Source organism: Lissotriton helveticus, chromosome 7 (assembly GCF_964261635.1).
Source record: "Lissotriton helveticus chromosome 7, aLisHel1.1, whole genome shotgun sequence".
NCBI lineage: Eukaryota > Metazoa > Chordata > Amphibia > Caudata > Salamandridae > Lissotriton > Lissotriton helveticus.
The window spans coordinates 1,830,321,079-1,830,334,900 of NC_136068.1; positions in this window are offsets into that span (position 1 = coordinate 1,830,321,079).

Here is a 13,822-nt window from a genome sequence, read left to right on the forward strand (position 1 = left end):
AACTCCTTCAAATTGCCGTCTCATAGTTCACCTCAATGCCATCTCCTATACCATCCACCAGGCAACTCCAATGAATTTGGAGCTCAGTTGTCGGATCTGATCACCCAATCTGCACTCAACAGCGACTACAGAATAATTCTGGGCGACCTCAACCTAAGATGGAACGAAACAAAAAACCCGCTCATTCAATCTGTCAACACCCTGCTGAAAGACAAGGATACGATCCAACACTGTTCAGAGGAAACACACCATAGAGGAGCGATCCTGGATGCAATCATTGCGGACAAAAATGCAATCACGATTGACTACATCATCCCGGTGTACTGGTCTGACCATCACATCATTCTTTTTCATATCAACCATCCGGCCCTATCTCTCCCACCCACTCAAGCCTCTCCTAAATAGGTCAGGTATACATCCAGAGTTCCCCAAGACAAGCTAGCAGAAAGACTAAGCTCACTCCTCCCCAACACGACGGAGCTTCTCAACCACGGAACTCACCTCGCTCTACCATTCCAACTTGGAGGTCATCCTGGATCAGCTGGCACCTCTGAAACCAAAAAAACCAAGAAGCATCCCCTCTAGGTCTTGGTTCTCCACAGACATTAATTTGGAAAGAAGACACCTCAGATACCTGGAAAGATCCTAGAGGAACAACCCCACCCCCCTACACCGGGATCAACTCAAGGCAGCACGCAAAACCTACTATAACCATATCAAGAGCAAACAGTCATTCTTCTTTTGTTCTGCTTTAGATAATGCTATAAACTGCCCCAAAGCACTCTTCAACATCATCAGGAGTCAAACCTCCAATCCAATGACAGCCAACAAAGTGGCATCCAAAACCCACTGTGACAACTTTGCAAGCTTTTTCAATGAAAAAAAGCACCAAAATTGATCGAGCATTCAGCTCTAAGCCCTCCTCCCGCACAGAGTCCCTTACTCCAGCAACCAACCACAACACCCCTGTAACCTCGTCTATCCGCTGGTCATCCTTCCAGCCCGTCCAAGATGCAGTGATAAGCAATCTAATCGCCTCCGCTAAACCCTCGTCACACTTCCTCGATCAGCTACCCTCGAGCCTGACCAAAGACCTGAAGCTTACCCTGGCCATAATCTGGGACAAGATCATTAATATCTCTTTGAGCGATGGATCCATTTCCAGATTGCCTCAAAATAGAACAAGTCACGCCGCTTCTAAAACAATCAAGATTGACCGAAAGGACATGAACAACTTCAGACCGGTATCGAACCTCCCTCTCTTATCCAGAAAGATGTGTGCTGTCACAGTTAACCCAATACCAAGAGAACACAAACCTACTTGACCCACACCAATCAGGGTTCAGAAAGGGCTGCAGCACTGAAACCGCAATCCTAAATGTCCTAAATGATCTGCACATGTCACTCGACTCCAACCAATGCAGCCTTCTCATCCTCTTAGACCTCTCGGCTGCGTTCGACACAGTTGATCATACCCTGCTACTTAATGTCCTCCAAGAGAGAGCGGGCATTGAAAAGACGGTTCTAAAATGGTTCTCTTCCTTTCTCAAAAACCGCCAACAAAGAATAAAAATCAACAGCTTTAAATTGGACCCCCTCCCCATTATTAGAGGAGTTCCACAAGGGTCAGTACTCTCCGCACAACTTTTCAACATTTACATAGAACCCTTCAAATCACTTCTAAGGAATTCCAACATCCCCTTCCACATCTACGCGGACGACACACAACTCTATCTGGAAACCACATCGATCGCAGACATTCACAGACTGAACGGTACACTCAGGGAGGACCAACATTGGGTGTCTGCCAACCACCTCAAACTTAATGAAGAGAAAACAGAAGTGCACCTCATCTCGAATAGAGATGAAAACCCCCAAATAGTAGAATGGCTCAAAGCCTTAAACTAAGTTAAAAAGTAAAGGAGGACCCCGCACAGGCTTATAGGGGACTGGGGGGATAATGAATCTTAAAAGACAGGGATGTCCCCGCGAGAGAGCAGTCTTAGACTGAGTTTCACACCTGGTTCTTAAATTCTAGGGTGAACATTTCATTCTAAAATAAAAGTATTTACGAAGCATGCCTTTAATATGGCGGGAGAGGTAAAGTTACAATGATTTGTACTCAATTTCTATAAGTGTATGGTAAGACCAACTACTTGCTTATATCACTAAAGATGCCAAATACAGAAGGAGATGATTGTTATATACCCTTGTTCAAATACTGCAGTTTGATTTGGCATCTTTAGTGATATAAGCAAGTAGTTGGTCTTACCATACACTTATAGAAATTGAGTACAAATCATTGTAACTTTACCTCTCCCGCCATATTAAAGGCATGCTTCGTAAATACTTTTATTTTAGAATGAAATGTTCACCCTAGAATTTAAGAACCAGGTGTGAAACTCAGTCTAAGACTGCTCTCTCGCGGGGACATCCCTGTCTTTTAAGATTCAAAGCCTTAAACGCCCTCAATGATACTCTTGCACCAACGGACTCTGTAAAATCCCTAGGGATTACTCTCGACCCCAAACTGGACATGAAAAAACACATCTCAAAAACCGCGAAAAGTCCGTTCCTTAATCGGAATCTTCTCTACAAAATCAAACACTACCTCCCTCCGAAAGATCTGAAACAGGCTACTCAGGCACTGGTGCTCTCCAGAATTGACTATGGCATCGCAGCTCTGACTGGAACAGCCAAATATCCCCTGGTACCTCTTACCACTACCCTCAACGGGAACTAAGAAATTTGAGCACATCTCACCGGCACTCAAGGAACTGAAGTGGCTCCCTATAGACCAACGAGCCAGCTTCCGTACAGCTTGCCTCACACACAAAGCCCTAGACACAGTCAAACCAGAATATCTGGCCGCCAAACTCAAAAGAGCCGGCCAGTCTAGGAACCTCAGAAGCTCTAATATGCTCCTACTCATCCCTCTGAAATCACAGAAACACAAAACCTCAAATAAATCCTTTGCGGGAAATGCTCCCAAGATCTGGAACTCCATCCCCCCCCATGTCAGATTGACCGCCTCCTTCCCAAAATTCAAGATTCTACTCAAAGCCCTCTTCCTCGAGCGCTCTGGATCGTAACGAGAAACCCTCATTTGTCTGTGAAAGACCGTTATCTCTCTGATCCCAGAGCCGGATGATTCGCTCTTGATCTTCGTCCCGTATTGCGCTCAAGTTGATGTTGTGCAGACCTTTTCTTTCTGCTTGTGTTCCTTGTTCTTGTTTATCGTCCACATTTTCTTTTTGGTGCATATCTGTATTTGCTGTGAAGCGCTCTGATACCCTCGGGTCCAGCTAGCGCTATACAAAACTTCAATAAATAAATAAATAAATAAATTACCCTTCATCCTTTTATTATGACCTCCACCTTTAAAAATTAAGGGAAATCAGAATGGGTTCAATATTAAATGTTCTTTTACCGTAATGAAAATGAGAACATTAAATGAAAACATACATTCTAATATTTACTGTTTACCACAGTGATATGAGGTCCTTGGATACTGTTGCTTGGCAATATCACTGATCAAGTACTTTTTACTCTCTAATTTAGTTTGAGTGAGTTCTCACACATCGACCCCCACATCTCATACAACTGGCTTCTCCGCCACCCCTTATTTTGGACAGTTTGAGTGGAGACCATATTATCCTGTGGAGTGTGAAAACATGTTTTTCCCTTAGTGCAGCAGATTTGATCAATGGGTAAAGCAATGTCTAAAGACACTTGACATAGATTTTTCTGGTCCTCATCAGGCAATTATTTCTCCCAGGCCAGGTAGGGATGTTCCAGATTCCTGCCTGCTGCAGGAAGGAGATAGTTGTACCAGAGTGTCACTTCCTTCTTCCTCAGGTTTTGATATTGCAGGTTGTCCTCCATTGAGTTGTCTACAGGGGGATGCCACTGCTGGTTTTTGCACCACATTGAGATCTGGTAGGATTTGAATCTGGACAATGTGCTGTTGGCTAAGTTATTCCAGGTACCCCATGGCAGACATTCATCTCCATCTACTATATCCATACTGCTTGTAGCACCTGCATCTTTTAATGGCTGAACTAGAGCATCCAAGAAGCACTCAGGTATTCCCAGGGAGTCCCACATGGGGCACATTCACTATAGTAGGGTAAACATTAGCTAGAGTGGCAGTCATACCACAGTTTAGCAGCAGCATATAAACCCTTCAGCTTGACTTTCTTAGAGTACTTGGGGGCACCACATTTATACATGAAACCATCCTCAAAGTTGTCCATTAGAATAGCCTTAAACATACAGCCACTCAAAGTGTTATCTGGCCTTAAAAGTAACATCTTGTATTTCTTCAGTTGATATGGCCAACAGCACAGCTGGAGATCGGGTACACCCAAGCCACCATGCAAAAGCTTATACCTTAGCTTCTATCAAGACGTGCTGATCTCTAGCCCGCCCATATAAAAGAAGAGTTCCTTCCCTGGATTTTAGCTAAAAAGGCCTTTATCAAAAGCCAACAAAATATTATGAAATAAGTAGGCAAATTTGGGGGATGCACATTTTATTCAAGTTAACCCGCCCAAAATGTGTAAGCGGATGTTCTGCCATCTTTTTAGAAGTGCATCAACCTCCTTGGGGACTCTTTCTAGGCTTACTTTAGGGATTTCTTTTAGCTCCTGCACTAAGGTTACACCAAGGTACCTTATCTCCTTAGTTAGCCTTACCCTCTGAACTGCCACATTCCAAGCCATAATTTCGATCTTGTCATTATTAACCTCATACCTATACAGTTTCCCAAAAGCCTTTACTTCGGTAAACACTTCTGGTAAAGTTTGGTTGACATTAGACAATAATATGATCAAGTCCTCGGCGTACAGAGCTAGCTTCCTTGTAAAGCTGTTTACCGCAGAAGGAGAGATCTTTTTGTTCTACCTCAAACATTGAGCCAAATGCTTAATATCTAGTCAAAGAGAAAAGGTGACAAAGGGCACCCTTGTCTCGTGCCACGCTTTATGAACATAGGAGCTGTGAGGTTGCCATTTCCCACAATCTGAGCCTGGGGAGATTTGTACATTTTAGTAAAGACCTCTCTGAAGGTCTCTGAAGGTCTCATCGAAACCAAAAGCCATCAATACACTATTAAAAAAATGCCAGTTAATTCGATCAAAGGCTTTTGCTGTGTCTAGGGTGATAATTGACAGTGGAGCACCATGCGCCATTGCCAGACCTATTGAGCCAATTAGAGTGAGAACCAGATCCTTCATCTGCCTCCATGGGAGGAAGCCCTTCTGGTCTTAAAGAATTATCGGCCCGTGATCTTACAAGGATGGGCATTTAATACCTCAGCAAAGATCTTATAGTCACTGTTCAATAGTGATATTGGCCAATAAGAATGGCATTGTGCAGGATCCTTCCCGGACTTTAAGATTAGTGCAATGACAGCCTCACTCCATGAGTCTGACAGAGGTGAGGTCCCGCTCAGGATCTCATTAAACAGCTTCAGCCAAATAGGGATAACTTCATCTGCCAATAAGACATATCTCAATAGGGATCACATCTGGCCCGGCAGCTTACCCTTTTTTGTTCTTTTTAAAGGCAGTGAGAATTTCGTTCCCTGTTATTTCTTGGGTAAGCCATGCTAGACTAGCTAGACTCAGCTTTTAAAAAAATGTTTTTATTGGTGCATCAATATTCCAAACATATACCTACAACCAGTTTCCAATTACGTTACAATGTTATCTTCTTATATTGTAAAGCAGAAACAATAAAGCAGAGCAATTTTCCTTTTTCTTCCTGTCTCTTTTTCCCACAAAGAACATTCATAAACTCTATCTCCCTCCCACAGCACTTACTGAACACACAATTCTCAACGTATCTGGTAATGCCTCATGACTTTATAACCTTATTACCGTCTTAACTGTCGACCGCCTGCCCTTATATTGCATGGTTTGTATCATTAGATCAGGTTCCGCATCCTGGTCTGCGAGTGAACCAGGAACGTGTACGGCGTGACCAGCAACCAGGTATCTGATGACATGGGATGTAGACCCAAAACCCAGACTCGCTTGTCCACCACTATCGCCTACTCAAAGTGCACCGTAGCGCGTGTTTCGAACTCCGATAGTAGTGAGTTCCAATCTAGGGAGATGTGTGTTTTTCTAAGGCCTCTGTGTTCCTCTCTCTGTAGTTCTAACCCTTCTGCCTTCCCCCATCTCATTACCTCTCCATGCCAGTTCTCAATGTCCGGTGGCCTAGATGATTTCCATCTCATCGCTATTGCTCGCTTAGCTAACAACAGAGCTAGGTCTACAAATCTAGTAGCAACACTTCTTTTCTTTTCTTTGTATCCCAGACCCAGGACGCCGAATAGCAGGGAAGTCTAAGGTCTGTTCGGGGCCACAGCTGTTAAAATCTCATGTATCGTTACCCAATAATGCCTGAGCTTGGGACAGTCCCAGAACATATGCAGAAGGCCTGCGTCTTCCGCGTTACATCTGGGGCATGTATTCGCAGACTCCGGGAACATTGCATGTAGTCTGTGTGGGGTGAGGTATGCCCTGTGGACTACCATTAACTGAATGAATTTGAACTTTGGGTTGCATGCTATTTTCTTGGGATATTTCAGTACCTTTTCCCATTCTTTGTCCCCGAGGGCTCTGCCGGCATCCGCTTTCCAGAGGGTCCGGAGGGGCTGCAGTGATACTGCTCTGCTCAAACGGATGGCATTGGTCAGCCACCTCGTTAGGTCACTACCCGTCCCCATAAGGCAGTCGTTCCCAAACTTTTTTGACCCGTGGCTCCCTTGACCTAATCGGCAGTTGGCCGTGGCTCCCCACCATTTTTTTTTTACCGGTGGGCGTGATGTAAGCCCGACCTCGGGAGTACTTCCAATTGTCTTCCTTAAAGTAATTGGGACGCAATTAAGGTATTATAATGATATTTCTAACAAAATAAGAAGATAACAGTTGTTGAATAAAAACTTGTTAAGTGAGAAACAATACAAGACTTTTTTGGACAGCACAACAATAGTTTAAAAACTTCTGTATAATAAAATATCTTTTTCAATGACTAGGAAAAACAACAGAGTCCAAATTTACCTTACAAATCCTAGTGAGATGGTTGTGCTTGTTTTTCCTTACATAGCTCCTGAAATCTTGGAGTTATTTGTGAGATCGCAACACTCATTTCCTTTTCAAGGTTAATTTTTGCCCTATATTTGGACTTTATTACTGCAACTGCTGAGAAACCAGCTTCACAAAGGAATGAAGTAGCAAACGGGATCAAAACATGCAGGGCTCTCTTGCTTATCATTGGGTATTCATCCCCAGCTTGGCACCAGAACTCAAACAGTGACTGAGACTGGAACCTTACTTTCAATGCTAAGTCACTTGCAACATCAATAAGATGTTCTGCTTCCTCATTGTTGAAATGCTGAGGTATCTCAGCATTGAAAGGGTTGCTCACCCATTTTATTGGCTCCACTTCATCCTCTGGAAAATATTTGTCAAGGTAAAAACGCAGTTGAGACACATACAGAACAAAAACTGTCTGCAGTTCCTCCTTTAACACCATTCCATTCTCCTTCAGAAACTGGTCCAATGAAGGAAAGCATTTATAGTCACCCTTGCTTAAACTGCTTTCCCAAAGGATCACTTTGTTCTTAAAGCCTGAAACTTTGGCTGACAGTTGCAAGATGTTAGTGTTATTGCCTTGCAAGGACTTGTTCAGTACATTCAGTTTTTCAAATAGATCAGAAAGAAAACCCATTTGTATTAGAAAGTCTGCATCAATAAATTTGTCAGCAAAACAATGTTCATCATCATGTAAATATGAGAATATTTCTTTCCTCAGCTCATATACTCTAAGCAGGCAATTACCAAAAGACAGCCACCGAGAGCTGCTATAGAACAAGAGGCATGAGTGGTCGGCACCCATGTCCTTACACAGTTTAGCAAAAAATCGTACTTTCATTGGTCTTGTTTTAATATGATTTACCACTTTGATTACTATTTTCAAAATACCATGCAGTTCTTCACTGAGGTTTCTTGCTGCCAGTGCTTCTCGGTGTATTATACAGTGTGTCCAAACAGCATTGGGTGCTTTAGATCGCATGCGAGCTTGAAGTCCTTGGTAGCATCCTGCCATTGAACGAGCCCCATCTGTACAAACTCCAACACATCTCTCCCAGTCAATTTGATTATGTTGCATAAAATCATCCACAACTACATACAAGTCTTGACCTGTAGTTCCACCTTTGATTTCTTTACAGAACAACAAATCCTCAACAATTTGTTTTTCGTGTAGAAACCGGACTTAGCAAATAAGATGGGTGTCTTTGTGGTTGTCTGTTGCCTCATCCAACTGGAGTGCAAAGTCTTTTCCTCTTAGATTACAAATGAGCTGATGATTAATATCTTCATACAAACAAACAGGAGAGGGGAGGTAGAGTAGTTCAGAAGGATTCGTACTCCACAAACTGATATGTATAAACACAAGGAATCCTTCTTGAAATTACAGGGAAGTGTTCACCACAGTGGTATGGGAGCACTTAGTGTTTCTTAAAATACCCCTCACACACCAAAAGGCCCCTTGGTGTCTTGCTTCATCATAGGGGTCTTCGCACCCCTCTAGCGGGATGCGGCGTGCTGCGACCTACGACTACGCGGGAGCACTATTAGTTTTTTACTATATGTGGTGCATGTGAGTGAGTATGTTTTTTATGTGAGTGGTGGGATTTTAGTGAAGGGATTAAAAAGTACCTGGCTCGTGGGTGTAGTAGAAAAAACTTTTATTCATGGCCCCGGGATGGCACTATTAAAAAAAGTGAAGTGCAAGGTGTGTATTGTCGTGATTACAGACAACACCTTATGTGTGCGTCGACATGTTTCGGAGGCAAAGCTCCTTCTTCAGGACAGGGGCACAACTTCTCCACCTTACTCACGTTTCACTAATGGGTACAGATGTATTATTGTTATTAACAAAAGTGAAGAGAAAACTATAAATATGTGTAGGTAAAAAACAGGCTATTATGTGCCTACAGCGGTTCGGCTCTAGTAAATGCAACTTGCATGACCTGAGAAAAGAAAAGAAAAAAGGAAAATTATGGTCTCCCTTATCCAGGGTAGCTCAGGCAGGTGCAGTCACCTGGAACAAACCATCCAGCTTATTCAGCCCTATGGTAAAAAGACACTTACAAGACATACACCATAGATAACATAAAACACACTCTTAAAAAAATGTGCAAAGGTTTGAATCATACTTAAGTAATAGTGCTTGCTTGCTTCATGAGCATTCAGAACGTCTCGGGGGTAATTGCTATTGTGCAATCTAGATGGAAAACATATAGGTTTCAGGGTCGTGCATTACTTACTTGGGCTGTCTCAGTGATCATACTGTAACACACCATACTCACAAACACGGGAAAAGTTCTCCTCGGTCTTGCCCCACACGCTGCTCCGCTGGACTGAGGTTTGAGCCCAGGGCATGTGGGATTTATACCACAAGTGAATTGGTAATTGCTCGTTAAGAAATGCATCCGAGCGGATGTCAAGTCGTGCCCATGTTTGGGTAATCCGGTGTTCATTGAGCGCCCCTGAGCTAATTGAATGAATACCGAGCCTTCTAAGGTCTATCCGGTCGGGGAAACGCGTCTGTCTGCAAGCGTTACAGTTTCTCGCATGCGCGGTTGTTGCTAACCGCACTGCGCGTGCGCGGAAAGGAGACGGGCTTTATCGCACATGTGAGGGGAGAACAGTCAGTGTTGTGGACTCTGTGGGCTCCGTAATGCAAGCCTGTTAGAGCTGTTAAAGTGAAAAAACTCCGTTTAAAGTAAGGAGTAAGGCACCATGAATAGGAGTGATTATGTGCTAGGAGAAATTATGTTAAAAAAGGCATATTACCCATTAGAATCAGTACAGATTGCATCTTACCCAAACAATTTCCCCTACGCCAATCATCTGCACATACTATACATAGTACACAAGGATAAACTATTGAACCACTTTACATCTCCTTTAACAATAGCAAAATACATAATTGCCATTATATAGCTTTAAGCAGAGCAAAGTCATTATCCAACATATATATTAAAAACTTTAAACAAGACAAAATAGTTGTACATCCAAAAGTACATGAAGTAATGACACGATTAAGGACAAATATGCAATTGCAAATATCAATACCACAATTGTGTCACTATAGCCAACATTGTAATATTATTGTACATAACAAACGATCACTACAAAGAAATTACAAAGCAATAAAAACAGACAATAATATCATGAATACAGATATTCTGTGCCTCGCTGAAATAAACACAGCTAGAAAAGCAAATGCCACTAACTTTTTAATTGAACAATACCATCTATTAATATTTGATAAATTCCACAATCAGCAAACAAAACATGGAATAGCAATTTATTACAAAAAAATATTTTCTTATTGCCAATATATGAAACACACCATGAGATTGGCATTTTACATTTTACTTAGCATCTTAATTTTTGCAACTACTTATTTATAATACTATACAAGCCCCCACATGTACATATACAAGCACTATTAAAAGTATTAACAACCATATTGAATTTTTATCCTGATTATAAATATATTATCATGGGCGACTTCAACATAGATTTAACAAAACTGTCGCAAAACACAGCACTACTATTACAATATATGCACAACCAATTTGAATGTAACCAAAAAATACAAGACTACACAACGGACTACAATTCTATACTAGATCATATCTATACTAATGTAGCTTTAACACACTATGGTATATTACAGTCATATTACAGTGATCACAAAGCCGTACGGGTAGCAGTTTAATTTGCAAATGTATCATTTAATATGTGTTTCTAATTTCAGAAAATTGGCATGTTTTTATGTACAGAATGTATACTCAAATTTTTTTCTCATTTCAAATGATTTTTATACAAGAAATTAAACAAACAAAACTGGATGAAAGCAATCCTTATCAAAAGGCAATACTAACTAACATAATTAAATGTTCTACCAAAACCCACTACAGGAATGCTAAGCTGGAAAATAAAATGTTATATCATCTTGCTCTAGCAGATGAAAGTGGATCGATAAAAGGGACTTGCTACAATGATGATTTTTCCAACCAAACAAAGGAAAGGAATGGAATTATTAATATTAATTTTATTATCCAGAACAATGTTGTAATCTTAACTAAGCAGACCAAAATATCAAGAATGTCACCGTTAACAATACCACGGGCAATTACGCAAGAAGCTGAATACATTCTGCAACCACCTTCTCCACCACTTTCGCCAATAAAAACAATCAGAGAAGCAAACTTAAAATCGCTAATGAGCATATCGGGGGCAATATCGGAGGTAAGTTGCTTTCAAAGTAAATATACATTTAAAAGTATTCACTATTGGATTTAAGTAAATGAAATCAATTTACAAAGGTCACAGAACTCCCTTTAAAGGCAGATTTAAATATTAATATGTGGATATGAATGTATATATATTACCTACTGGTGGTCGCCAGTAGGTAGTTATAGTTAAAACCTAGTTTCCATAGGAAATCCGCAACATTCCATTTGGAATAACGTTAGCGCCGGTGGACGAATCTTCGCAATTTTCTCCAGGAAAATGGCCTGCTCCACTCCACTCCTTCCCTGAAAGTTTGGGGGTGATTCGTTAAGCGGGGGCTGAGAAAAAAGGGGGGTCCCAAATACAATTTCCCATAGGGACCTTTAGCCGGGGCTACAGCCCGAACGGCTGAACGGAATTACACCAAACTTAGCAAAAAGGTAGAGTTCTGTTCGCAGATGGGCCTTTTTGTTAAATGGTGTAAATCCGTTCAGTGGTTCCTGAGTAAATCAAAAGTAAAATCATAGATATATATTGGAGTTGTTATGGTACGCGTACCCGTACGCGGACAGTATGCTTACCACCCCGAGCACGAGCTGCATGGTAATTGGATGTGAACTGTCTGTCAACACTCCAAACCAGGAAGTGTTGGCAGCCATCTTGTGCCTCGGTGGAACCGAGGCACAAGAAAATAGAGAAACAAATGCGCAAAACACGCAAAGGGGGCAGGTTAGGCACACCCTGACCCCCTAGGTCTGGTCAGGGGGCCCCACAAGGACTCCCAAGGCCTACAGTTATTTATCTATTTTTAAATTGCGTGGTACGCATACGTACGTGCACCTCGTGAAAAAAAACAAAAAAACTCGGCCTATTTCAAACCCCCTTACACTGCCCCAGGGACCGTCACCGCCCGGGGCTTCCTTTTTAAAATAAATAAATAAATAAATAAATTGTGTGGGGCTGCTGTGTGCCCCCCACTTGCCCCAGGGACCGCCATCCCCTTGGTCTCTAATATTGAAAATAGGGGGGTCCATGACGGACCCCCCAGCCCGGGGACCACCACCCCCGGGGGCTTTTTAAATTGTGCCCTTGATGGCCCTGCGGACTGCCATCCCCCAAGGCCGGCTCCTGCAGTGTCCCAGGGTGCCCAATCCCGGGACACTGCTATTTGCTGTAGTAGGGCAGAGCCTCGCGACTCCCATCCTACCACAGAAAACTGCTTTTCGTCAGAGAGACCAGCATGTTAGCTGGTCTCTCTGATGAACAGCAATGCCGGCTCCCTAAGGACGTGGGGAGCCGGCTGGGTCCGTGGGAGATTTGGGGTCCCCCCCACGGTCCCCAACATTTTTGTAGCCACGGGGATGGGGTCCCCGGGGATTATAAAAAATTTGTAATAGACGCTATTTATTTATTTTTTACGATAGATTTACCGTGCGCGTACGGTGCGAGGACCATAAGTCGTCCCGTCAGCAAGAAAAAGTAAAACAGTTTTAGATATTTATGAAGTGTATGTGTTTAGATGTTTGGTGGCTCTAGAAAGAGCCCTTGTGTTTATTGGGAGATTTTAGTACCTACAAGTAAGTACCGAGGCAGAGTCCGAGGTTCAAGAGAAAGACTTGATCTGTAAAATGTACACCTTCTCTCCTATAGATGTCATGCATATTGAAGCGCAGATTGTTATGGTAAGTGGACCCCATTCTATAGTCTCTGAGAAATGCAGAAACATATTTATTCACATGCTTCCTAGCTTTCTCAATTTGTGGACAAAATTGATTGGACCAGTTCCATTTCTGCCTTTGGCAAATATTAGAATAGACAAAGGCAGTTTTTGGGAAAAAAGACATCAGTTCTGTAAAGGTGTTCTTCATGAACATTTCCAGTCCTACCCCAGTCAAAGTGCCTAGGTCATTGCCACCACAGTGCACAATTATGAGGTCAGGGTGTTGGAGATGCATAAAGGATTTTACCAATGGCATCAATTGATGCCACTTTAACCCTCTCTGTCCAATCCATTTAATGTCTACATTTGATAAACATAGGTCTTTGTGAGTTCCTTTCTGTTGTGCATACCTTTCACTCCAGAAAATATAGATGTGTCCCACAATCCACACTTTAAACATCTTGAAGAGAGGTCTGGATCCACTCAGATGGTCTCTGTAAGTGAAATGGCAGTTTGATATTTTTTTTCAAATGTGGTGGATAAATGGACTTTTGAAAAAATCAATGAACTGATTGGTTGTTATCATTGGTTGTATTATTAGCTACAAAACTAGGGTGCAATTTTCAGTTTTTTATAAGCCTGTTATTTATTGGTTAAGTAAAAGTGCTTCTCCAAGGAGGGACTACGTGGTTTTGTTGCCTGCTGCTTTTTACCCACTGCTCGCGGCCCCCGCTTCGCGGGAGCCGGTCGAGGCCATCATCAGAGAGGACTCCCTGACACCCTGAGGAGCCGAGTAGAGACTTCCCACCCCTGCGGGACTGCGAGGACCAGCAGGCGC